Consider the following 26,122-nt stretch of genomic DNA (forward strand, 5'->3'; position numbering starts at 1 on the left):
AGAATCCGATTAATGATTGCCCAATAGGGGACGGTTCCTGGTTCCTGCTGGGCTGAGCGGGAGGGGGTTTGGGGCGAGCTCTGGCTGGGCCGGTGAAGAGTTGAAGCAAAGGTGACTTTTGAGCTGGCAGAGTTGGGCACCGAGGCCCGGGGCTGGCAGAGTGAGGTGGCTGGCCTCCCTGGGATCCTTCGGTGCTTTTCCCTGGGGGTGGGAGGCATCTGCCCGGAGGAGGCTGAGCTTGTGATCACCACCCACGCCCGCCGTGGCCGGAGGGGGCTCGGCACGTCCAGAGGGCTCTTGAAGAGGGAGGAAGCTCTCGGCCAGTCACCCGATGCTAGGGAACGCTCGGGGTGGGAGGTTGCTTGTGTATGTCCTGTTTTCTCTTTTGCAAATCCGCTGGGCTGGGAGGTTGGGTGTGGTGAGCTGCGGAGCAGGTGGAGCCACAGCAGGTGTGGTGAGAGGTCCTTCTGGATCTGCGCTCTTCCTGTTGAGGTCGGTGGGTCCCCACGGCGGGGTCGGTCTGCAGGCAGCAGCCGGGGAGGCTGAGCCGGGAGCTGGGCCAAGCCCCCTGACCTGGCTCCTGAATGACTGCCCTCTTTCCCTGCCCGATGAGGTGCCTGAGAAAACCAGCCTTGGGGTTGGAGTTGGAGGAAAAACACGGCGTTTGTACCTAGATCAGGGACAAACAGGGGGCGCATCCTCACCCTTGGACCCAGACAGCCTCAGACAGTCAGAGGCTGCGGGAGTCTCACTCGCCTCCCGTCTCAGCAGCGCCTGGCTCTGCGGCTAAGCTGTGTGACCTCAGGCAAGTGAGTGCACCTCGCTCTGCCTCCGTTTCTCCATCTGAAAAGATAGGGGGAACAGCCCCTCGTAAGGTCGTGGTGAGAGCGAGACGGGTGTGTGTGTAAAGGGCGCAGGGCTGAGCTCCTGTGGAAAGGCTTTGTCCATGTCGCCCACCCCTCCTCTTTCTCACTGTCGGCGCCCTCGTCATCGCGTGAATCGTTATGGGCTGGACCTTTGGAGGCACTGGTGTGACTTTGCCCCTCCCCAGACTCAGGGCCTTTCGGGGTCCCCAGAGGCCAGGACAGGGGTCTCAGCGTCACGCTGCCTGGGGTGCTGAGGGTACCAGGTGGGTGGGCCCGCCGCTGCCGGGTCCCCCTATTCCAGAGACGGTCTCTCTCCACTTCCGAGTGTTGGCATCTAACTTAAAAAAGAGAAAAAGAACCACTCTGTGGAGCAGGCACGTGTTTGGAGGAATTTGGCTCCGAAGCCTTCCGTGTGCTGTTCACAGCTCCCCCGCGCTCCCGTCTGTCTACCTGCCGCGGTCACCTCCTGATGGCCACGTGCGTGCCGCGATCTGGGCTGGGCCGACCCTCAGGGTCAGGTCACAGGCTGCCTCCTGTGCCTCCTGCCCGGCGCCTCCATCCTTCCGGCATCATCTTTTCTTTCCTTCTTGTTCTCCTGTTCTTCCTCTCGCCCCTCTCAGCCTTCATCACGTGGGCTGTGGCTCCAGTACGCTCCGCTCTGCTTGCTGGATTCTACGTCTCCAGGGAAGCTCGACCCTGGGGCCTGAGGCACCACTGGGGCAAAAGCCCAGCTGACCGTGCCTTTCCCCGGGGAGGATGTGGGTGGACGCTCTGGACGACGCGGGTCTGTTGTCCACTATCCCGTTTGGGGGAGGGGAATTTCGATCCCCTTTTTATGGCAGCTCCGAGGGCGGGTCAATTTGCCTGCAAATGAGGACTTCTACCTTTCGTTTCCAGACTCCAGACTTTTACAGGCCTAAGTTCGTCCAACAGGTATGACTGCTCTGGGAGTCAGACGTTTTCAGCCTGTCCCGCTGGTGACCTCTCTGAGAGAGTGTTGTTTCCTCTTTTTCCATCTCTGTCAAAATAGTGATTCACCATGATTGTTAGAAACACAAATTGCCAAACTCCGCGCCCAGATTTTACGATTCAGTGGGTTCAGGGTGGCTTCCAGGAAATCTTCGGTTTTAAAAATCATCTCAGGCGATTCCGGTGGGTAGAGGAATGAAAAGTCAGTCAGTTTTGTTTACTCGTCTGCTGGGTGATGGGGGAGCAGTTGCCCTCTATACCGCCCAGGTGAGTATCGGGGAAGGGGAATGAGTCCCGGGTATTTTGCATGAGTGAGGTCTTCCTGGGCATCCACAGAGGTGGGGTATTGTCATCACCTCATTTTACAGGTGGGGAAACGGAGGCTCAGAGAGATTATGCACCAGTGTCAACAGAGGTTGTCAGTGGCAGAGGCTTGATTTATAGCCAGGTGTCTCTAACTGCAAGGCCCATTTGTCTTCCCCTGGGACGGAGAGGATGAGTTATAAAGGAGAATAAAAATTTGTCCAGTGGTAAAATCAGGGCTTTGGAGACTGGCTTGGGGTCCCCCTGGAGCCAAGCTACCATTCCTGCAGGCAGGGCAGCTCTGCACATCTCCTTCCTGAGAGAGGAGACTGCACACCCCCCTGGTGTGCTGCGGCCTGGCTTTGACCTCTCAGGCACCACCGAGCGCACAGGGCCTCAGCCCCTTAGAGGGGCTGCTTCCCACCCAAGAAAGGCTTCATGTGTCCTGGAGTGCCACCCCTACAGCTCCGCCTTCAAGCCTTTAAGCAGACAGTTGCTCTTTCCATTTGAAACTGTGCTCCCAGATGTTACATGTAGCCGCACCAGACCCCTGGGTGGCCAGGAGAAAGTGAAGGGGCCACTGGGAGGAGAAGACACAGTCCCAGCCCCAGTGAAGGGCCTCCCTGCAGATCTGGAAGCTGGTGCACACGCCTGCGATGCCTTCAAGCCACAGCGTATCACAATGGAAATTAACAAGGTGACTTGTCGCAAAGTAAACCAGACTAGACTGGATGGCCAGGGAGTCTGGAGCAAGGGGCATCAGAAGAGAGGTCAGGAGAGAATTCCAGAAAGGTGTTTAGTCTTGAGTATGCCTACAAAGAAAGAGGGGGCATAGATGGATTGACTGCGCGCGTATGTGCTAAGTCATTTCAGTCACGTTCAGCTCTGTGCAGCCCTGTGGACCGTATCTGCCAGGCTCCTCTGTCCATGGAATTCTTCAGGCAAGAATACTAGAGTGGGATGCTGTGACCTCCTCCGAGGGATCTTCCCAACACAGAGATGGAACGCAGGTATCCTGCCTTTTAGGTGGATTCTTAACCTACTGAGCCACCTGGGAGGCCTGGACTGGTTGATGGATGTGACTGATATTTACCAGATGTTGGCTGTATACCAGGCCCTTATGCTGGGGTGCAGGGACCTGGGTGAAGGAGCATGAGGGTGGAGGGGAAGGTGGCACTGGCGTGAACCCCAGCTTGGCAATTCCTTCTTTGGAGGGTGGAGGTAACACCTGTGAAAGATCTGAGCACACAGGAGACCTTCGTTAACAGAGGCTCCCCCTGCACGCCCTCCATGCTGGTCCTCAGTGACCGCCGCTGCCTGAGGTTGTTATAAAGCATAGGCTTTATTATTATTCAGGCAGGATGAGAAGGGGGCAACAGAGGATGAGATGGTCGGATGACATCACTGGCTCAATGGACATGAGTTTGAACAAACTCCAGGAGATGGTAAAGGACAGGGAAGCCTGGGGTGCTGCAGTCCATGGGGTCGCAGAGAGTCGGACACGACTTAGTGACTGAACAGTAACATGGCGAGGTCAGCAGATCGGGAGATGCTGCTACTGGAAAGATAGCTTGCTGTTCACGGTTCTCTAGAGGAGCCCATCCAAGTGCCGTTCAGGGCCATGTGAGGAAGCACCAGGGTCACCAGAGGCAGAGAGGGGAGGGGAAAGAGGGAACAGAGATTTATGATGTTTTTCATGAGAAGGGTTGGGGGAGACAGGGTAAACAGGCTTCGAAGTGCAGGGGTCCTGAGGCTACGTTAGTTTGTCACCTCCCCGGTCCTGCAGCGGCTCGGTTCAGTCGCTCAGTCAGGTCCGAATCTTTGCGACCCCATGGACTGCAGCACGCCAGGCCTCCCTGTCCATTGCCAATCCCCAGAGTTTACTCAAACTCATGTTCATTGAGTCAATGATGCCATCCAACCATCTCATCCTCTGTCACCCGCTTCTCCTGCCTTCAATCTTTCCCAGCATCAGGGTCTTTTCCAATGAGTCAGTTCTTCGCATCAGGTGGCCGAAGTATTGGAGCTTCAGCTTCAGCATCAGTCCTTCCAATGAAGATTCAGGACTAATCTCCTTTAGGATGGACTGGTTGGGTCTCCTTGCTGTCCAAGGGACTCTCAAGAGTCTTCTCCAACAACACAGTTCAAAAGCGTCAATTCTCCGGCGCTCGGCCTTCTCCTGGAGTGATTAGGGCAGGGGAATATTGGCGCCCTGTGAAAGCCCAGAAGGAGGTGGTTGGAGGAAGCCTTCGGGCTCATTTGCATATGATAAGTGTGCTCCTGGGTGAGTCGTTTGCCATTGCTAGGAACTAGCTAAGACTTGGGAGCTCACAGTCAGCTCAGAGGGCCCAGATGACAGAGGGTGGAAAATATACAAAATAAGAGGATATAGTTACTACAGGGAGTCGGAACCAGAAGTGGGAGAGCAGGGGCTTTGGGGCCTCTCAGAGGCAGCTGGCTCCCCCAAGGGCGGTGGGGAGTGAGCTTCAGCCGCTAACCTGAAGTCTAATCCCATCCGTCAGGTGAACACAGCGCTCCTGCCAGCAGACTTCAAACTCCATAAATTACAGCTTTTTTTTTTTTTTTCTCCCTCCAGTCCATTTGGAAAAAGTGAAATGAACAATTGAAGACAGGAGCAAAATTAAAAGATAATTGGAAGTCTATATCGGGCTTCTGTGGCTGTGCGTACACGCCGCCAATCTGGTCTTTCTGTGCGGGCAGGATAAATTGAGAACTCTTCGGCTGGCTCGGGGGTGGATAAAACAGTCAGAGACAAATGCGTGTCATGCAAATAAACAGACCCATCTTCCAGTGATTAGCTTTGCATTCCCCTCTGCCAGCGCCTCCTCTGGTCCCCTCAGTCTGACGGTCTGTGTGTTCCGAGGTGGAAGGTGATCCCAGGTGGGTGAGGGTCTGAGTGGAGGGCCCGAGGTTGGGAGGAGCTGGGCGTGGGCACTTTGGGAGGTAAAGTTTGTGTGTGCAGAGAGGGGGTGGAGATGTGAGAGAAGAAGTTGGGGAATTGTGTGGCCTTTTGCACACACACACGCACACACACGCACATATACACATGAACACACGTGCATCTATATATACACACGTACGAAGGCGCATGCACGCACACACCCATGCGTGTACACACGCACACACACATGCAGGTGCCTGTACATGAATGTGCACGTATGCACACACCCATGCGTGTACACATACACACACATGCAGATGCCTGTACATGCATGCACACGTATGCACACATATGCACTTGAATGAGAACATGGACTTACTGAATCCAGAAGGGTCGTCCACAAATGGATCTCACCCAATGGGGAAACTAAGTCCTAGCTGTCTATCCAGCTGGGCCTGAAACACAGGGCATTGGACTGGGTCTAGGGGCAGAAGAGCAAGTCAAGGGTAAATTGCCATTTGTATGAAGAGTATTCAGTATTTGAAGGTGGCGGGACAGTTCTGAACACTGACCCAAGGCCCACAGTTTGTGAGTGGTACACAGGTGGGACTCGAATGGTCTCCTCTCTGACCCTGGACCCGGCATCCACCCAGCCCACTCTGGTACCAGCTGCCAAAGTTCATCTCCACGGGAACCCAGGTAGGACCAACACTGCCCTCCAAGGGGGCTCATCACCACAGTGCCTTGACACTCTGGGGTGAGCGGGGACGAGGGGCAAGTGATGCCAGGATTTTGGAGAGGACAAGGCGTGTTATAGCCATCAAAAAAAGGGGGTCTGGCCTGGAAAGGGCATTTCAAAGAGCTGGGGATGCCAAGGGCGTGAAGAAAGGCCCTGCTTACAATTTCCCCTGCACAGACCATTAGGAAGTAGAACAATGGCGCGTGATACGTGCCTGTGAATTCGATGGGGAAATTGACTGTGAAACGATCCATGGGTGCTGTGCTGTTTGAAATGGCAGATCGCATCCTGATTTTTCCTCCTGGAGTGGAAAGAATTGAAGCGAAGGGAACATCGTGAGGTTTGAATATGGGGCATAACCCTCTCCTGCCTACAGGGAGGAAGAGTTTTCCCAGAGAGCTCAGAGCCAAGAGTGAGAGTAATAATGATAATTACAATCATAGCTGATATTTCCTGGATACTCCCTCTGTGTCAGGCTCTGTACTCTGCTGGGGCGGCAAGCACTGTCTCCTTTAGTCTTCACAGAGCCCTACAGGGGAGGCAAGACCCATTCCACGGATAAGGAAACAGGCTTAGTTTCCCAGCCAAGGTCGAGTCACTTTTACACCAACGCCGTTCTGGAGAAACCCTGTCTGCATGCTGTTAACCAGATTTCTATGTGAAGCTCTATAAACATGCCCATAATCCCCAAAACCAATCAACTGTATGACTTTGAATACCATCAGGAGCATGGGTCTTCTCCTGCCCTGAGTCCGAGAGGTAACACCTTTGTCCCTGATCCCTTGACAACTACCTTAATATACATCACTTAATATACAACAACCTTATTATCAGTTCAGTTCAGTTGCTCAGTTGGGTCCGACTCTTTGCGACCCCATGGACTGCAGCACGCCAGGCCTCCCTGTCCATCACCAACTCCCAGAGTTTACTCAAACTCATGTCCATTGAGTTGGTGATGCCATCCAACCATCTCATCCTCTGTCGTCCCCTTCTCCTCCTGCCTTCAGTCTTTCCCAGCATCAGGGTCTTTTCCAGTGAGTCAGTTCTTCGCATCAGGTGGCCAAAGTATTGGAGTTTCAGCTTTAGCATTAGTCCTTCCAATGAACACCCAGGACTGATCTCCTTTAGGATGGACTGGTTGGATCTCCTTGCTGTCCAAGGGACTCTCAAGAGTCTTCTCCAACACCACAGCTCATCACTGCTGATTCTGAAAATCTCTGTGACTTTGTTTTCTCATCTGTCAAACAGGCATGAGGTCATCCCTCTGGGGTTGTTGTCAGGAAACAATAGGCTGCCTGGGAAGGGCACCTGGAGCAGGCGCTCTGCAGGGCTGGCCAGTGTATACAGAAAGCCCTGATGGATCGTGCTGGAACCCGTTGCTGTCAACGGCTGGTGGTGGGGCTTGGCCCGGGCTAAATGCTTCAGAGGTAGTTTCTCATTAAAATGAATGTTCACAGTCTCACCACCAGGAAGAAACTCAGAAAGGTTAAGTTCTTTGCCCAAAGCCATACAGCTAGGAAATGGCAGCCCTGAAATTCAAACCAGGTCCCCTTAGATCTGAAACCAGGCTGTGTCCCCTCGTGTCATTGCTCAAGCCGCCTCCAGCAATGCTGCAGGCTGTCGCCAGCCCCACGTGCCCTTCCGGGGGTGGCACGCTCCTTGGAGCTGGCCGTCCTCGGAGCCGCATCGGGGTAGCTTGTCTCTCCCCTCTGCTTTTGCCTTCCTCTTCCACAAGCCACGTTCTGAGCTGCCACTAAGGGCCCCAAGATGTCCTACGGCTCCCCGCGGCCTCCCCTATCAAATCGAAGCGCCTCAGCCGGTTCTCCGAGGTCCTTCCAATGCCCCGACCTCATTTGTCACTGTTCTCAAGCACGCGTTCTGCTCCAGCCAAGCTCGTCTGTTTACTGTCCCCTCGTCCCTGCTGTCGCACGGGCCATCTCTCCTGCTCCTGGTGCTTTCCCCCGCATCTCTGCTGTTCACTTTTGTAAAACCCCAGATCAAAACTGGGCCTTCTCTACAGGGACCCACACCAGGGCAGTGGTTCTTGACTCCTCCTGGGTCCCAGAGCCCTCTGGAGACGTACTGTAAGTTACAGACCCTGCTGGAAAAGTCCAACTGCACGTAATACTTCACATGCAAATTCTGGAAGCCCCAGACTCTAGAGTTCTGGATAAGAACCCCTGAGCTAGGGGAAGTGCATGCTAAGCTTTTGAATGGGTGTGTCAAATCGGCTTTTAGGGTAAGAAATAGGCCAGCCCAGGGGGCATGTTTTAAAGGTTTTGCATTTACTCCATGCAGGAAAAAAGGTTTTCTGGCCAGATCAGTTTCGAAAACAGTGCTTGGTGACCTCTGAGCTCAATTTCTTCACTTGGAAACTGGGGCCAGTAAAACCTGCTTTTACATAAGTTGTCATGGTGATTGGATGAGTTGCTTTGCGGTGCGTCAAGGACCACCCTCTCTTTAGGCCCTGAATCTTGTGTACTTGTCAAGAGACCATCAGGAAGGGGAGAAGCAGAGACCCTCTCCTGCCCACCCCCAGTGGGTGGGAGAACCTGATGAGCCTGGCCACGGCTCCCGGCTGCTCCCCTAAGCCAGCAGGACGTGTGGGAGAGAGCGAGTCCAGCGCTGGTTAGGAAAGCAGCTGCGGCAGCCCCGAGTCTGGACCTGACTCTTAGGTCTCTCAGGGACTAGGGAGGTGGTGTTGGCCCCAGAGAGGCAGAACAGGTTTGCGTTCCACAGCCCTAGCTCTAAATGGAGCTAACTCAGCACAGCCAGGGGCCTCACTGGCCCATTAGAGCTGCTCTGGCCAATTGCAAATCAATGCTCTGAAAAGAGACAGTGGTCCAGGTGCAGAAGGGGGAGACAGCAGCCCCAGGCAAGCTGTGGGCGGAGGCGGGAGGGGAGGCTGCGGGGCGAGCGGCCAGGGGAGCCTGGGGGCAGGGTCCAGGGTGGGGTGCTGGGCAAAGCACCCACCTGACCTCTGCTGGGGGCCAGATGCTGGGCTGGTCTGAGGGTGAGACGCCACTGGAGGATGAGCAGCCGCTTCATGGAGCACCTGCTGTGTGCCAACCTCTGCGCCAGGAGCCCCACATTCTCTGTCATTTAGTTCTCATCCATACATGGAGACAAGGCCATGTGTCCACCATAGGCAAAGACCTGGTTCAGTTTCCCTTTCCTGGGCACCCAGGAAAACTACATTTCCCAGCCCCCTCTGTAGTGGCAGGGGCATTGGATGGAGTTATGGCCTAGAAAGAGCAAGCGGGCGTGACCTGAGTGGCTTCTGGGTTGAGGCAGTGAAGAAGCCATGGGCGGCCTCCTCCCTTCCCTCTCCCTCCTCCCTCACTTTCCCTCCTCCCTTCTCCCTCCTCCCTTCACTCTCTCTCTTCCCGTCACTCTCCCTCCTCCCTTCTCTCTCCCTCCTCCCTCACTCTCCCTCCTCCCATTACTCTCCCTCCTCCCATCACTTTCCCTCCTCCCTCCTCTCTCTCTCCTCCCTCACTTTCCCTCCTCCCTTCCCTCTCCCTCCTCCCTTCACTCTCCCTCCTCCCGTCACTCTCCCTCCTCCCTTCACTCTCTGTGCCGAGGTGACCTCAGAGGCCACATGTCCATCTAGGACCAGATTGTGACCACAAACTGGTATTGGGTTCAGTTCAGTTCAGCTCAGTCCCTCAGTCATGACTGACTCTTTGTGACCTCATGAACCGCAGCATGCCACGCCTCCCTGTCCATCACCAACTCCCAGAGTTTACTCAAACTCATGTCCATTGAGTTGGTGATGCCATCCAACCATCTCATCTTCTGTTGTCCCTTCTCCTCCTGCCTTCAATCCCTCCCAGCATCAGGGTCTTTTCCAATGAGTCAGCTCTTCTCATCAGGTGGCCAAAGTATTGAAGTTTCAGCTTCAACTTCAGTTCTTCCAATGAATACCCAGGACTGGTCTCCTTTAGGATGGATTGGTTGGACTCCTTGCAGTCCAAGGGAATCTCAAGAGTCTTCTCCAACACCACAGTTCAAAAGCATTGGGTTAAGCTACTGAGATTTCAGGGCTTGCTGACTGTAGGAGCTGCCTTTTGAGAAATCTGTATGCAGGTCAGGAAGCAACAGTTAGAACTGGACATGGAACAACAGATTGGTTCCAAATAGGAAAAGGAGTACGTCAAGGCTGTATATTGTCACCCTGCTTATTTAACTTATATGCAGAGTACATCATGAGAAATGCTGAGCTGGATGAAGCACAGCTGGAATCAAGATTGCTGGGAGAAATATCAATAACCTCAGATATGCAGATGACACCACCCTTATGGCAGAAAGTGAAGAAGAACTAGAGAGTCTCTTGATGAAAGTGAAAGAGGAGAGTTGAAAAAGTTGGCTTACAGCTCAACATTCAGAAAACTAAGATCATGGCATCTGGTCCGATCACTTCATGGCAAATAGATGGGGAAACAATGGAAACAGTGACAGACTTCATTTTCTTGGGCTCCAAAATCACTGCAGATGGTGACTGCAGTCATGAAATTAATTTCCTTCCTTGGAAGGAAAGTTATGACCAACCTAGACAGCATATCAAAAAGCAGAGAGATTACTTTGTCAACAAAGCTCCATCTAGTGAAGGCTATGGTTTTTCCAGTGGTCATGTATGGATGTGAGAGTTGGACTGTGAAGAAAGCTGAGTGCCGAAGAATTGCTACTTTTGAACTGTGGTGTTGGAGAAGACTCTTGAGAGTCCCTTGGACTGCAAGGATATCCAACCAGTCCATCCTAAAGGAGATCAGTCCTGGGTGTTCATTGGAAAGACTGATGTTGAAACTGAAATTCCAATACTATGGCCACCTGATGCGAAGAGCTGACTCATTTGAAAAGACCCTGATGTTGGGAAAGATTGAAGGCAGGAGGAGAAAGGGGACGACAGAGGTGGAGATGGTTGGATGGCATCACCGACTCAATGAACATGAGTTTGAGTAAACTCTGGGGATTGGCGATGGACAGGGAGGCCTGGCGTGCTGCAGTCCACGGGGTCGCAGAGAGTCAGACATGACTGAGCGACTGAACTGACCTGAACTGACGGCAGGAGCCGGTGTCAATTTCCTTGGCTAATACGCAGCCCAGGTAGAATTACAGTAGACTGGATTGTTCCCACTTTGTAGACGGGAAGCTGAAGTTCAGAGAGGGTCAGTCACCTTAGATAGGAAGCTCAGCCTCAGACCCTCTTGCCCTCTTAGATCCACCCCACCCTCCAGAAACTCTAGAGGGACAGGACAGCATCAGAGAAAGTCACCATGAGACATGGCAGGGGTGCTTGGGGTGCGATGGGAATAAGGAGCAAAGAGCCAGGGCTTTGCGGGGTTAGGGGTGTCTCAGAGCTGACTCACGAGGGATATGATAGGTGAACAGGTGGGGAAAAGACAGTCAAACCAGAGGGCCCCGTGGTGCAGAAGCCTTAAGGCCTGTGGGTAGCAATTGTTCCGAACACTTGAAAACATGTGGAACGTTGACTTGGCCAGAGTGAGTCTCCAGCTAGATGGGAATGACTGGAGACCAAATGAATTCTAGGGCTTCCAGCAAGAAAGCTCAAGATAAGAACCAAGGAAAGAATTCCCTTGATTGAAACTGTTAAAAAACAAAATTTAACTGAGTAAATTTAAAGATCTAATTGGCCACCTGAGGCGAAGAGCCGACTCATTGGAAAAGACACTGATGCTGGGAAAGATTGAAGGGCTCAGCAGAGGATGAGATGGGCTTGTTGCTGGGCGAGAAGGAAGTCTTCCTCCCTCTGGATTGATAAAGTAGTCGGCCCACCTTTTGAGGCGCGCAAGGCATATCTCTTCCTGCTGGAGTCAGTGACTGATGTTTTCCTGTTGGGATAACTGACGTCTTCCTATTTCGGGTGATTGATGGCGAGTGGTGGGGTATGAGAGTTCCTTCTACGGGCCCTCCTGACTCCAATTTTAGCTGAAGCCTTCTTTGGTTAACTTTCATGGAACATTCCAAAAATAATACAAGGTGTGGGACTCCCCACATCAATAGTCACCAAGAACCAGGGGACAATGAGGGAAGCGGTGGTTCGAGTCGGGAGGCGGTGGTTCCAGTCAGGAGGTGGGGGGGGCCGTTAGGTGTCCTTGTCCAGGTCCCCCGGGGGGGCCCCATCCTCTGTCCCCCACTTCCTGGGAGCGCGGTTCTCTTCTCTGTTGTGCCTCCCAGTTTCCCAAGTTCCATGATTTAAAGACAGCCCAGCTCTGCCCTTGGGGCTCCATGGTGGAAGATGGCGAGGCTGTTTGCCCGATGCTTTTCCTCCACATCCCTTTAGCTGGTGATGGGTGAATACTGCTTCTTTTATTCTCCATCTTCAGGGGTGTTGTGTTCCCCTTTCCGTCGCTGTCTGAGAGCCTGGTGGTGGGGGGCCAGGGAGGGGACAGATGAAGCCCAGACCACCCAGGGCAGAGACTTGATGACTTGTCCTGTTTCTGGGCAGCAGGCTTCCTCCAGCAACCCGGGAGGGACCATGGTCCAACCCTCTTGCCCTACAGGTCGGAGCGCAGAGACCACGCAAGAGGAGGCGACGCTCCCAAATCCACATAAAAGGGAGCCGTCTGCCAGGGCTGCTGCTCTAGGCCATTGCTCTGGAAGGCGAGCTCAGGCACCCCGTACCCTGCAGCTGGCCTCACTCCCTCCGTATCCGGCAGTAAATCGATGAGGTAGGAGCCCCCAATTCTGTTCATGAAAGAGGAACCGAGGCCCAAGGAAGTGACTCCTTCCAAACCCTTCACTTAGAGGTGGCAGAGCCAGGATCACTGTCCGCCAAACCCCAGGGCCATCCAGGAGGAGACGCAAGATGGTTCAGACAGCTTGACAGCCCTCAGCTCCAGGGAGCGCCAGCAGTGATGGGAGAGACTCTTTCCTCCTTGGCAAGGTTCCTCCACTGAGAAGACACCTGAGGCTAGAACAGGCACCCTGCTGAATCCCTCAGGATGCCCAGCACCTCACAGCTGTAACAAAGTCCCGAGTGATTCCTCCCTGCAGCTGCCCTCCCCTCACTAGGCTGGTATTCAGGAAACCTTTGTTGAATAAACAAATGAGTAAATGAGAACAGATCAATTATCACATTAACAGGGCAAATGAATACAGTCCAGAGGGAGTCTTTAGGTCATTTAAATGCCCAGGGGTTAGGGCTGATGGGCTGGTATCTGCAGGGCCAAGATCCATCAGGGAGGGTCGGAGGAGCTGCATCTGGAAGGAAGGGGTGTAACTTCCCGGAGGCCGCAGAGAAAGGGCGTCAGGGGCGGCCGGGACACTCAGGGAGGACAGTTGTGTGTGATCGTGCCTGGAGCAGGACAGTGTTGGGGTGACGTGGGGAATGGAGCTCAGCAATCCATTCTTTCTTTAAGCTGTTCTCAGGGCTGGAGGGACAAGTCCATTGTGTTGAGTTAGATGTCAGATAATGCTTAAAGAGAAAGAAAAGAAAAGTGCAAAACTGTCCCCAGGACAGCTGAGTGATTCGGAGATTCGTCATCGCCAAATTCGTCAGTCAGTGCCTTCAAAAGTCAGGGCACTCTGGGTTTGGGTCCTGGCATTGTCATGAAATCTTGGCCAGTGGCTCCTGTTTCTGTGGCCTTGGTTTTACCATCTGTAAAATGGGTGGGGAATTGGACATTTCAGCCCTGTGGTGCAGGACACGTGTTCCACCCATGGGAATCTGCAGAGGACAGTGGGTGGAGAATCCGATCCTGTTGGTCTGGGGGCCAGGTCAGAGGTCCCTCTGTGGTGCCAGAGGCCACTGTGAAGGTCTCTGGTTGGACCCCCCATCCCCTGCTTCCTCCCTGGCCTTGGTGTCTACCCCTGCAGCGTTCCTCTCAGAGGGCGACCTAGTCCTTGGTGAGCCCATCGGGGACCAGCCTGAGTGTCAGCCACTTCACGTTCTTCTTCTGATTCTCAGCAGGCGCCATGCCCTGTGTCAAGCACCTCGTTTAATCCTGAACAACAGCAACCCTGCAGGGTAGGCGCCACAGGCAGGCCACAGACACTCCACAGTTTCCGTTCCAGACCACCACGGTAAGGCAAATATCACAATCAAGAGAGTCACCCGAATCTTTGGGTTCCCATTTCATGTAAACTTGTTTGCACGATACTGTAGTCGATTAAGTGTGCACAGCATTATGTCTAAAGACACAGTGTAGACTCTTTATCGCTAACAAATGCTAACCATCTTCTGAGCCTTCAAGGAGTCAATCTTTCTGCTTGTGGAGGGTTTGAAATATTGCGAGAATTATCACAATGTGGCCAAGAGACAGGAAGTGAGTAAATGCTTCTGGAAAAACGGCGCTGACGGGCTTGTCTGACAGAGGGTCGCTGCAAACCTTCCAACTTTACCTGCGAAGCCCAATAAAGTGAGGGCTACCTACGGTATTATTCCTCCCAGGTGCGAGAACTGAGGCTCAGCAGAGATAATAGTGTGGAGGGGAAGCCAGAGGGGTCTGGGGGCTGACAGTTCACTCTGTAGACCCAGGCCAAACCCTCGGGCTCGGCCCAGGGCCCCCAGGCTGCGCCACTGAGGCCGCCGGCCTCCCCCTGCAGAGTTACAGTCAGGGCGGAAGGCAGCCTGGAGCCTCGGGGCAGCCTCCTGGAACTGGTTTTTCTTGCTGAGCCTGAGTTGGAGGCAGCGACTGTGCCAAGCCTGGGCGACTGTGCCAAGCCTGGACGCTGAGGGCTTGGAAATGGCTCTCTCAGAACTTTCCGATTACATGGCCTTGTTTCACCTCTGCCGGCTGGGAAGGGGCAAGGGGGCCCCTCGGGCCGGCTCCTGCCATCTGTGATCAGCACGGCGGGTGCTTGCAGGCCAGGCCTGGGGGTCAGGGGTCTGGGCTGGATGCCGCACTGGCGTTCTTGGTCAGCGGCCGAGTGGCTTTGATCGGGGTGGTCCTGGCCTGGCCTGCTTTCCTCTGGGGTGAATCCTAAAAGCCGGGCCGAGAGAAGACGATCAGCGCTGCAGTGGCCTAGGCTTATGTGGACATTGTGCGTGGTGACGTGGTGTGTGGGGACGTGCGTGTGTGACTGTGAGTGCAGGGATGCAGGAGAGGGTTGGCGTGTGAGAGGAGGAGGAGGCAGGGAAGAGCCCCGGTGCACAGTCAGGAGGCAGGGCCCTCATCCTGGCTGCGCACTGGCTTGCTGGGTGTCTCCGCGCTGCCGCACCCCCTCTCTGGGCACGTGCAGTAACGCCTGAAAGGAGGCCCCCCGGCGCCCCTATGGCCGTGAGTCTGACTCTGCAGAGACTTGCTTGGATGCTAGTGGAGTGCCCACGTGACTGGTGGGGTGGCCAGTGTGCTGGGGTCCGAGGTCCCCCGGGTGTGACCTTGGCTTCGCCGCTCGCTGGCTGCGTAGCCCCGCGGGGTCCCTTTGCCGGCCCTCAGGCTCTGCTGACTCATCTGGCACACTGGCCGTCGTGTGAGAGCCTGCCACACTCTCAGGGGCCGAGACACGTTTCAGTTTCTTTTATCTGTTTATTTATTTGGTTGTGTCGGTCTTCGTTGCAGAGTGTGGGATCTTCGCTGCAGCATACGGGGTCTTCGCTGCGGCGCTCAGGGTCTTTGCTGCGGTGCGTGGGCTCAGTAGCTGTCGTGCGCGGGCTTAGTTGCTCCTCGGCATGTGGGATCTCAGTTCCTGGACCAAGGACTGAAACTGTGTCCCTTGCATCACAAGGCAGATTCTTAACCCCTGGACCACCATGGAAGTCTTTCTTGTCAATTTCTTTTTAAAATCAGAAATTAAAAATTGAATTTGGCCACTTTGCTTATATCCATGTTTATACTAACACAGTCAGGAAACATAATTTTAAATAATTTTTTGTATGAAAGAAGGCCCCAGCCTCCCCCCGAGGCACACCCCCCCCCCCCCCCCCCCCCCCCCACCCCCGCCTCCTGGGGTTGTTGAGAGGCAGAAATAACTTAAGATGACTTATTCAAAGTGCCAGGCACACAGGGGGGTACTGCCCAAAATAGTACCTGGATATGGGGGGGAGGTGCTACAGTAATGGTTTCCCCAAGGTCGTCCACACCCGAATCTCTGGAGCTTGTGTGTTAGGTCACATGGCCGAGGGGCATTACGGCTGCAGATGGAACAAGAGTTGCCGGTCAGCTGACCTTAGAAAGGGAGCTCACCCCGGGTGATCCGGATGGCGGCTCAGCAGTGAAGGATCTGTCTTCAAAGCAGGAAACACAGGTTGGATGCCTGGGTTGGGAAGATTCCCTTGGAGAAGGAAATGGCAACCCACTCCAGTATTCTTGCCTGGGAAATCCCATGGACAGAGAAACCAGGTGGGCCACAGTCCCTGCGGTCACAAAAGAGCTGGACGTGATTTAGCAACTAAACAGCACCCTGCGTGGGCTCCGTGTAATCACAGGAGTCCTTACAAGTGGACGAGGAAGGCAGGAAGGTCACGGTCAGGGTGATCAAATCTGAGAGAGACAGCCCAGGCCATGGTGGACTTTGAAGATGGAAGATGGGGCCACAAGCCAAGGAATGCGAGCAGCCTCTAAAAATTTCTTTTTTTTCTTTTAAGAAAAAAAGAAAGGAAACATTCTCCCCTGGTGCCTTCAGAAAGGAACACAGCTCTGTGGACACCCGGAGCTTGGCCCAGTGAGCCCCGTCTCAGAATTCTGATCTCTGGGACTGCAAGTGTGTGCTGTTTCGAGCCACGCTGTGCATGGGGGTTTGGGACAGCCGCAGTAGGGGGCTCAGACAGGAGGTGTGGAGACACGATGCTGGAGGGACCTGGGCTCCGGCTGAAGCCCCAGCCTCTCTGGGGCTGTATCTCACCCTGCATGGCCACCTGCTCCCCCACCCCTGGGAGAGGCCCACCTCTGGGCCCCCATGGAAGACAGAAGGGGTCGTTCCTTGTCTGAGAGTCTAAGGAGGCGCCAGGTGAAGCTGCGCCTGCTTCACTTCTCCTGTTTGTCTTTTTGCCCCAGGCTCTTTTTTTTTTTTCTTCCCCTAGGGAAGCAGAGACTCAGCTTGGCCACCCCAGCTCCTGTGTTTGTATTACTCCCAATGACCTGGTCCCTGGAAGCTCCCCATCCCCCATTCAACAGGAAAGATAGATTCCCCCGAAGCAGCTGAGAGTCTGAAAACCCAGCTGCAGAGCCTGGTTACTCAGCACCTGTGTACAGAGGTGCTGGTGAGCTTTATCAGAAGAGGCACCCCACGAGGACAGAGCGTAACCCGCAGCCTGGGGCCTCCCTGAGAACCCTTCCTGTTGGCTCCAAATCTCCCCAAGAGCAGGGCATGCGCTGCCTCTTGTATGATTCAGGATTTGCTTTATTGCTACCAGGAAAAGCACATTTTGGAGCCAGCCACGCAGGAGGCTACACTGGTGTCTTAGCTTGAAACGAACATCAAGGGGGCGGTTTCAATCCTGAGGGCCGCTCATGGGGTGGGGTGGGGAACTCCTGATGGGCAGGGGTCCTCTTTCCTGTGGCCCCAAGAATGACAAGCTGCCGACAGCTGTGTAGAAGGCTCGGGAAGAGCGGCAGTGCCTTCCAACTCCTCTGCAATCTCCACGCCACCTCGGGTGGCAACGCCCATGGTTACCAGCACTCCTGCGAAGTTGAGAGATTTCCCTTTCAGCCTTGGACAAGCTAGCTGACCGCTCTGGGCCTCTCTTTCCCCCTCTAGTAACAGGGGACTGTTAACAGCCATTCCGCCTCCTGTGGGTTGCATATGTTAATGCCTTGGAAGCGTGCGGCACGGTGGAGGCTGGGAAGGGCTGGTTAGCTGGCGTGATTGCTCATCTATTCATCTCCTGTGCATTGCATTGTCTATGGGAGCCCCTGGCCTCCGGGTTGGGGTGTACAAATGAATAAGATGTGACTCTGCAGAAGGCTCACAGGTTAGCAGGAAAAAAGTCACACTCCATCCCATAGGGCACGGCCAGGGGAGGAAAGTGCTGCGAGCGTGCAGAGGAGAGAGCCCAAAACCTGCCCCGGAGGGGAGAACGGCGGAGGTTTACCCACGGCCTAGAAGGTTTACCCAAGGCCTCGAAGAAGCTTGCAGCAGATGGAGAAGGAGGAAAGGCATTCTCAGAAGAGGGGATAGAATGGATGAGGAATGGAAGCACGGACACGTGTGGGTGCCTGGGGGCTAGTAGTTGCCTTACTCACGAGAGGGGGCACACGAGGTCGTGCGGCTGGTGAACGTGCTGGGAAGATGGGTCAGTTTCATTTCAACGTGCACGTTGATGACTTCCGATGCCAGGCGCTTTGCAGAGCCCTGGGGATGCAGAGATGAAGACGCAGTCTCTGCTTTGGGGGTCACGTGTGCAGCAGAGACAGACAGGCATTCATTCAGTCAGTAACTATGTACTAAGCGCTGCATGCTGGGTACCAGGGGGTGCTGCATGAGCAGAATGGAGCCCAGCCCAGCCTTCGTGGAGCTCACAGCTCAGGGGGAAGGAGACCTCCGTCAGGAATGTGCATCTGCAGGGGAAGAGCCCTGGCTGAGGAACTCAGGGACCTGGAGATGCGGGAGAAGGGAGGGGCCCTGGCTCAGGGCTGGAGTGTTCAGCCTCCTGGCCAGCGACCCGGGCTTAAATCTCGGCTCTGTGACGTCCAGTGTCTTATTCTCAGAGAATTTCTGCTTTAGGGGGATATGCAAAGGCCCCGAGGTAGGAGCATAACTCACACAGAAGGCAAGTCAGAGGGGCTGGAAGGAAGGAGGATGGAAAGAAAGGCAAAGCTGAGGATGGAAGGTGAAACGAGTGTTAAAATGAGTTGGGATAAGCTTTACCGCAGAATGATGGGTGAAAAGAGACGTTAACACCAACTGAGAATTATTCTGTCTGCTTCACATGAAATCAGAAGGAGGTTTTGCCAGGATCAACCTTAGGAAGAGTTCATCAGTTTAGTATTAGTGTCATCTAATAATCATATCATCTAACACTTACGATGCATGCAGTGCACCAATGCAGGCACGTAATTCTCTCAAGAGCCCCTTGTACTAGGTATTCTCACGGTCAGCAGCCCTCAGATGAAGAAGGCTTCTGGAATTAAACTTCTTGCCCAATAGTACAAAGCTAATAAGCAGTCAAGCCGAGGCAGTCTGGTTCCAGGGCCCTTGTTCTTAGCCGTCTGGCAGAGAGGAAACATCTGCCAGAAGTGGGAGCCTGGGCAGATTCTTGGCGCCCCAGCTGGATGTATTGTCCATCTCCAGGGGGCGAGCCTTGGGAAAGAGCCCCATGATTCCCAAGGCCCCATCCAAGGAGGTCTTGGGATTACCGCAATCCCCACCGAGGGCTCAGAGAGGATCTCCTGTGTAGAAAGGCAGTTCTGGGTGTCCGTGCGCGGATGGAAGGGACGCTGTACCTTTCGCAACGGCAGCGTCGTGGCCATTTTAGGCTGGCAGGCTGAACCCTCGGCCGGCTTCTAGTGCCAAATGAAGAAGTGAGAGAGGAGAGGGGTGGTGTGAGCGCGCCTAGACGCGTGTACAGAGGTCTGTGTGCCAGCCTGCGTGTGTGTAGGTAGATGCCGGAGGGACATCAGAGGACCTGAGCCAAAGCAAGCGCTAGGACGGTTCTGGCAACTCCCGCCCAACCTCAAGGGGGCTGTGGGCTCCACTGATCTTGGCTTGGCGCGTAAGAGCTTGGGCCTACAAGTCAGCCCCGTCCTGCATCCACCACTCACAGGGTATGCCACTGTAAGTATCATTTGGCCCCTCCTGGTTTGGTGTTTTCATCTAAAAAGACAGGAAGCCGCATTTACCTCTTGGGACAGTTCTAAGGGTCAGGTGAGAGCACCCGGCCCATCGTACGAAAGTGGGAATGCGTTGTGGGTTTGGAGCAGAAGAGGGGGCACAGACTGACTTTCAGATTCATGAGCCCTTAGTCTTATCATAATTGGCACACACCTGTAAGAGAGTAAAAGCTCGATCTGAAAAATAGGAGTCACCTTTGATTCCCTTTGTTTTTGCGTATTTCCCACCTAGCCCATCTCAACAAGTCCTGTTCACTGTCCTTCCAAAAGATCCCTCACACTGACCACTTTTCACCTTCTACGTAGGTCCCAGCTCTTGTCTGAGCCCTCTCTGTGTAATGAGATCATGTCAGATTGTCAGTCCTGGATTCGTAGCTCTCTAGAGGATTGTCTTCCACTTGGAGTAAAATCTACCCTTCTCAACATTATCTGGCCTGGTCGTTTCACCAAACTTATTATTATTATTCTTTTTACCAAGTTTCCCCCTTCTTGTTCCATTCTAGCCACTGTGGACTTTTGGTTTCCATCCGACACCCCAACCTTGCTCCTGATTCAGGAAAGCCAGAACTTCTTTTGTCTTTGCCATAAGACGCCCTTTCCGCAGAACCTTGCTTGGCTCCCTCTGTTTCACTCAGATTTTTGCTCAGTTCCTCAGAGGAGTCTTCCCTGATGACCCATGGCAAGGACTGTTTGATACCTCCCGAGGTGATAAAATGCCTGGGTTTTAACTGGGCCTCAGAATAAAGTTTCTGTTTCCCAGTCCCCCTGGCAGGTAGGTGTGGCCGTGTGGCTTAGTGCCGGCGGCTGGTGGATAGGGAGGCACAGGGTGTGAGCAACTGCCAGGCGTTTCCTGAAGGGGAGGCGTGTGGCCCTCCTTCTCCCTCCCTCCCTCCCGCAGCCTGCGGTGTGGACGGGGTGGCGCCGCTACGCGGGCTTTGGAGGAGGGAGCAGAGCCATGACGTGGAAGGTGTCTGGGTGCCTGGCTGACCTTGAGAAGCAGAGCCATGGAACCAGCCCTGGTGACGAGTGAGAGAGAAGAAGCTCTTCCTTTGTTTAGGCCACTGACCTGTTGGACCGTGGGGATGTGCAGGTAAAGCAGCTTTCTGAGGATCACCGCCTTACCCAAGAAGGTTCCAGGTCATTCCAGCCCCGGCCGCACTGCCGCCCCACCTCGGTTATCTCCAGCTGTCACTCTCTGACGGTATATCACACGTTCGCTTTGCGTCTGTTTACTGTCTGTTTCCCTCTCTAGCATGTGAGCTCCGTGAGGTCAAGGGCCAGGCTGTATGTCTTATCCCCTGCTGTATTCCCAGCTTCACAACGGCGCTCAGCACAGAGCTGGGCTAAACAAACACTTCTGAGCAGATAGGAGATAAGTCCCTACTATTCGCTGACGCCTTGTTTGCAGTATTGCAGGGGCTGTTGTTTTCTGCAGTCTGTGACAGAAGAGATTGAAAGGGAGTGAACTAAAGGCGCTTGTTTGAAATTCCAGAGCCTGGAAGCTGTAGAGCCCAGGTTTAAACTCAGATCTGTTTTTCCACCAAATAACCTCCTCTCTTCTCCCCAAAGCCATTTTGAGGACGTGGCTTTCATAGAAGAAAAAAAACCAGACTCTCACAACTCAACAAGAAGACAAATAACCCAGTTACAAATGGACAAAAGGTCCTAATAGATATTTCACCAAATAAGATACACAAATGGCCAATAAACATATGAAAAGATGCTCAGTGTCATCATTCTTCAGAGGAAGGCAAATTAAAGCCAAAATGCAATGCCACTCCCCACTTTCCAGGAGACTGGGTACACTTTTTAGAAAAGCAGGCGATGCCAAGGGCTGGTGAAGGTGCGGAGACACTGGAGTTCTCGTACACCGTTGGCGGGGTACATGGCGGTGCAGCAACCTGGGCGAGTAATTGGGCAGCGTCGTGACAGGTAACGCGCAATTCCCCGTATAACCTAGAAATCCCAACCTCAGGGTTTCCGACCCAAAGACTCGTATGTGGACACGGTGGCAGCACCATTACTCAAAACAACCCCAGACTGAAAGCGACCCGAATGGCCATCACGTGGTTAACAGATAAACACAGTACGGCGTGCCTGTGTGACGGCATCCCTATAGGTCAATAAAAAGGGACAAAGCGCTGATGCGGGCTGCAGCAGGGATAAACCTCAAAAGCACTGTCTCAGTGAAGGGAGCCGAATACAGAGGGCTGCATGCTGTGATTCTCTTCATATGGAATGTTCCCAACAGAAAGTACTTTAGTGGTTGCCTGGGGCTGGGAGTGGGAATGCCTGGTGCTGGCTAATGGGTTTGTTTTTAGAACGATGGAAATGCTCAAACATTAGACTGTGGTGGTTGCTGAACAACTCTATAAAATGTACTAAAAATCATTGAATTCTGCCCTTAAAACAGGTGAATTTCAGGATATGTCAATAGCACTTTGAATCATTATTTTTAGCCCATCATGTGTCCTCAAAGGGAAATAGTTAAATTCTTGGAAAGAGCCTACTGCTCTCTGATAGACACGTGACAGAGAGGAGTGTTGAAGAGTCCAGCCTCGGGGCCGCTTTGCCACATGCTTGGCAAGTCACTTAAACTCTCCAGGCCTCAGTGTTCTCATCTGTAAAATGGGGACAGTAAGCTCTTCCTCCTGGGGTACTTTTGGGGAATTAAAGGGGGTCATGAAAGGCTTAGCGGGTGCCTAGCACAGAGATATAATCATTGTACATCTGATCCTTTCTAGGGATCAGACAATGAAGCTTTGGCTTTACTGGTGAGCTATGATCTCTGGTGGGGGGAATGGCATTAACTAATTTATCCAGAATCTCTTCAGCACCTGCTCTGGGCTAGATCCTGCCTTGGGTACAGGAACCCAGGGTCCAGGGGCATGACAGTCATTTTCAAGGTGCTTATGCTACTGAGAATGTAGAAAAGAATTGGGGGGTGGTGCTCCAAGCCCATCAGGAAGGAGAGCTGTGAGCTTCAGGATGGCTTCAAGAGGAGGGTGACGCTTGTGTGGAGCCTTGGAAGACGACCGGCAGTGGGGAGCTGGGGAGGGGAGCGTGAGTGACCCAGGCTGCGGCAGCAGCTGGTACAGCTCAGTGTAGCCCGCTTTACCCCCCAGGGAATGGGATGAAAGCACGGAAGAGAATCTCAGGCCCCTGGGTTGCAGAGGACCTTTCAAGGTCATCCTCTCCAATCACCCTGCTTGCTGGGGCTTGGACTTCAAAGGCTCTTGGTAAAGGAAGCAGCTGCTCCGTAACTCAACATCACTTTGAAGATGAAGCTGTCGACAGCTACACTCCGTGACTCGCACAGAGAGTTGCAGTCAAGTTTCAGGAGCCCAAGGGTTTGGGGGAAGCACTCGTGGTGCTGGGACGGGATCCATGTGGGTGGCAAGTAAAGCAGGCATCGACCCTGAGCCAAAGGCCTCTGAAGCAGGTGCCAGTGTCCCGGTCTGGGTGATGGGGCAGCCACGGGCCCGGAAATACCCACGGGATACAGAGAGGGAGAAGCATCAGCGTCCATTGAACCCCTCACCGACTCTGTGCCAAGATTTTGCAATTTGTCTATGTAGGTCCTTGGGGAGGGGGAAATGCTCACCCTCATTTGAACCGTGAGCACCCAGGAGCTCTGAATTTCAATGACTTGCCCAAGGTCACACAGCTAGGGAGGAGAAGGGAAGGGGTCAAGTTCAGTCTTGCCCTCGCCGCAGAGCTTGCCGCTTCTCATTCCATGCCTTCCTCATCCTAATCTCACCCAGCACCTGACAGTCAGGTCTCTGACATACGAGGGCAATGGACACCCCCAGGAACTCCACATTTACGCTTTTTTTGAAAAGGACAGTTTTCTCGTCTCGATCTGTTATATCTTAAAATATGAAATGGATATAAGAACTGAAATTGCAGCAAAAACGAGACATGAAATGAACACAATTTGAAGGAAAGGACGATGACCCCCTGCCACGTTTTCCCAGGTCGCTGGACTCTGGTTTCTGAATAGCTGGTGCTGCCTTGTATGTACCATATTGTGCCCTGTTCGTTCCTCTCAAAATTGTGTCATAAACATTTCCTTTGCTGCTGCAAATTCCCTGTAAACATTTGGCAGTACAGTCTTCATCAATCTAAATGAGTTTATTTAACCAATCTTCTGTACCGAATATTTAACTCATTTTTTTTTTTCCAATACAGTATTTTAAACATTCCCTGATGCATGTAGCTGCTGCCTCTGGGTTTATAACAACACACACCACCTCAGGCCACACATGCGTCAGACAGAGAAGAGGAAGGTGAGAGAGACAGCCAAGCACATGGTAGGTGCTATCCTGGCATTTTCTTACTTAGTCCTCACAGTGAGCTTGGGAGATAGACACTCCTCTCCCCATTTTACAGAAGGGGGAGGTTAATGAGCCAATGTTCTGAGATCAACCTGACTCTTGGGTCTGTGCTCCGCTCTGCCCCCTGCTTCTCTCTCCAGAGTGCGGCCAGATCACCACAGTTCTGTCCAATGAGATGACTGCCACCTTCTCTCAAATGGCCACATAAAAACCTGTGATGCTCTGTAGGGGGCATCGGATTGAACTCTCAGCTGCTGCGAGCCATGGTTCCAGCCCCTTGTCTGCCGGGACTCAAATTCCCAAGGGAAAAATACTCTCATGGGTATCTACTCCTATTCTAACAATCCTCCCATTCACAGCCTCCCAGAGACCGTTGCCATCCTGGAGTTAACTCTGAACTTACACTGATTCATAAATGTTTTTTTAGCAAAGCAAATAATTTGCAAATTTTTATACCCTGCTCTTTGTTAATAGCCAACAGCTTGGGGAACCCTCTCGGGTGTGCCGTAGTACCCAGGTTGAGAACAGCAGGTCCAGAACACAGATGAGAAGCAGGAAGGAAGTTACAAAAGATCTTGGAGCTGCCAAAAATAGCTTTGGAAAATCCCTACAATAAAGTTCCTGTGTTTGGATCAGAGGAGGTGTCCTCAGTTTTCTGATCTGTGAAACAGGCATATTATCTCCTACTGAGTATCGCTGTGAGGATTAAGTATGGTAACAGATAATGATAACAGGTTTTTAAAAAGCACTGTGATACAGAATCAGAGAAAAGGCAGTTTTCATTCCAATCCCAAAGAAGGGCAATGCCAAAGAATGTTTACCGCACAATTGCACTCATCTCACAGGCTAGCAAAGTAATGCTCAACATTCTCTAAGTGAGACTCCAACAGTAGGTGAACCGTGAACTTCCAGATGTTCAAGCTGGTTTTAGAAAAGGTAGAGGAACCAGAGATCAAATTGCCAACATCTGATGAATCATAGAAAAAGCAAGAGAGCTCCAGAAAAGCATCTATTTTTGCTTTATTGACTATGCCAAAGCCTTTGACTGTGTGGATCACAACAAACTGGAAAATTCTTCAAGAGTTGGGAACACCAGACCACCTTACCTGCCTCCTGAGAAATCTGTATGCAGGTCAAGAGACAACAGTTAGAACTGGACATGGAACAACAGATTGGTTCCAAATAGAGAAAGGAATACATCAAGGCTGTATATTGTCACCCTGCTTATTTAACTTCTATGCAGAGTACATCATGAGAAATGCCTGGCTGGATGAAGCACAAGCTGGAATCAAGATTGCCAGGAGAAATCTCAATAACCTCAGATATGCAGATGACACCACCCTTATGGCAGGAAGTGAAGAAGAACTAAAGATCCTCTTGATCAAAGTGAAAGAGGAGAGGGAAAAAGCTGGCTTAAAACTCAACATTCAGAAAACGAAGATCATGGCATCCGGTCCCATCTCCTCATGGCAAAATAGATGGGGAAACAATGGAAACAGTGACAGACTTTATTTTTTGGGCTCCAAAATTACTGCAGATGGTGATTGCAGTCATGAAATTAAAAGACGCTTGCTCCTTGGAAGAAAAGCTATGACCAACCTAGAATGCGTATTAAAAAGGAGAGACATTACTTTGCCAACAAAGGTCCATCTAGTCAAAGCTACGGTTTTTCCAGTGGTCATGTATGGATGTGAGAGTTGGACTATAAAGAAGGCTGAGCACCGAAGAACTGATGCTTTTGAACTGTGGTGTTGGAGAAGACTCTTGAGAATCCCTTGGACTGCAAGGAGATCCAACCAGTCCATCCTAAAGGAGATCAGTCCTGAATATTCATTGGTAGGACTGATGCTGAAGATGAAACTCCAGTACTTTGGCCACCTAATACAAAGAACTTTTTCATTGGAAAAGACCCTAATGCTGGGAAAGATTGAAGGCAGGAGGAGAAGAGGGTGACAGAGGATGAGATGTTTGGATGGCATCACCAACTTGATGGATATGAGTTTGAGTAAGCTCCAGGAGTTGGTGATGGACAAGGAGGCCTGGCGTGCTGCAGTCCATGGCGTCACAAAGAGTTGTACACGACTGAGCGACTGAACTGACTGACTGACAGATACAGAGAACAAACGAGCGGCTACCAATGGGAAGAGGCGGGGGAAGGGCAGTGTAAGCATAGGAGGGATAAAAGGGTATTTATGGGATTGTATGAAATCATGTGTGTTAAACTTTGAAAATAGGAAGGTACTATAGAATTGGACTTCCCTGGCGGCTCAGAT

The 26,122-nt window shown here is 52.7% G+C and overlaps 1 long non-coding RNA gene across 5 annotated transcripts; it reads left to right on the forward strand.

Moving 5' to 3' along the window:
* The first annotated feature begins 15 nt into the window (after positions 1-15).
* On the forward strand, positions 16-15,556 carry LOC114112911 (uncharacterized). Of its 5 annotated transcripts, none has more exons than XR_009599686.1 (3): positions 16-3,148; positions 12,304-13,825; positions 15,304-15,556. It is a non-coding gene; the product is annotated as an uncharacterized LOC114112911 (long non-coding RNA). The 5 variants fall into 5 exon arrangements; XR_009599687.1 differs by having other exon boundaries at positions 12,304-12,471; positions 13,710-15,556; XR_009599688.1 differs by having other exon boundaries at positions 16-492; positions 2,663-3,148; positions 12,304-15,556.
* The last annotated feature ends 10,566 nt before the right edge of the window (positions 15,557-26,122 follow it).

Source organism: Ovis aries, chromosome 2, assembly GCF_016772045.2.
Source record: "Ovis aries strain OAR_USU_Benz2616 breed Rambouillet chromosome 2, ARS-UI_Ramb_v3.0, whole genome shotgun sequence".
Lineage (NCBI taxonomy): Eukaryota > Metazoa > Chordata > Mammalia > Artiodactyla > Bovidae > Ovis > Ovis aries.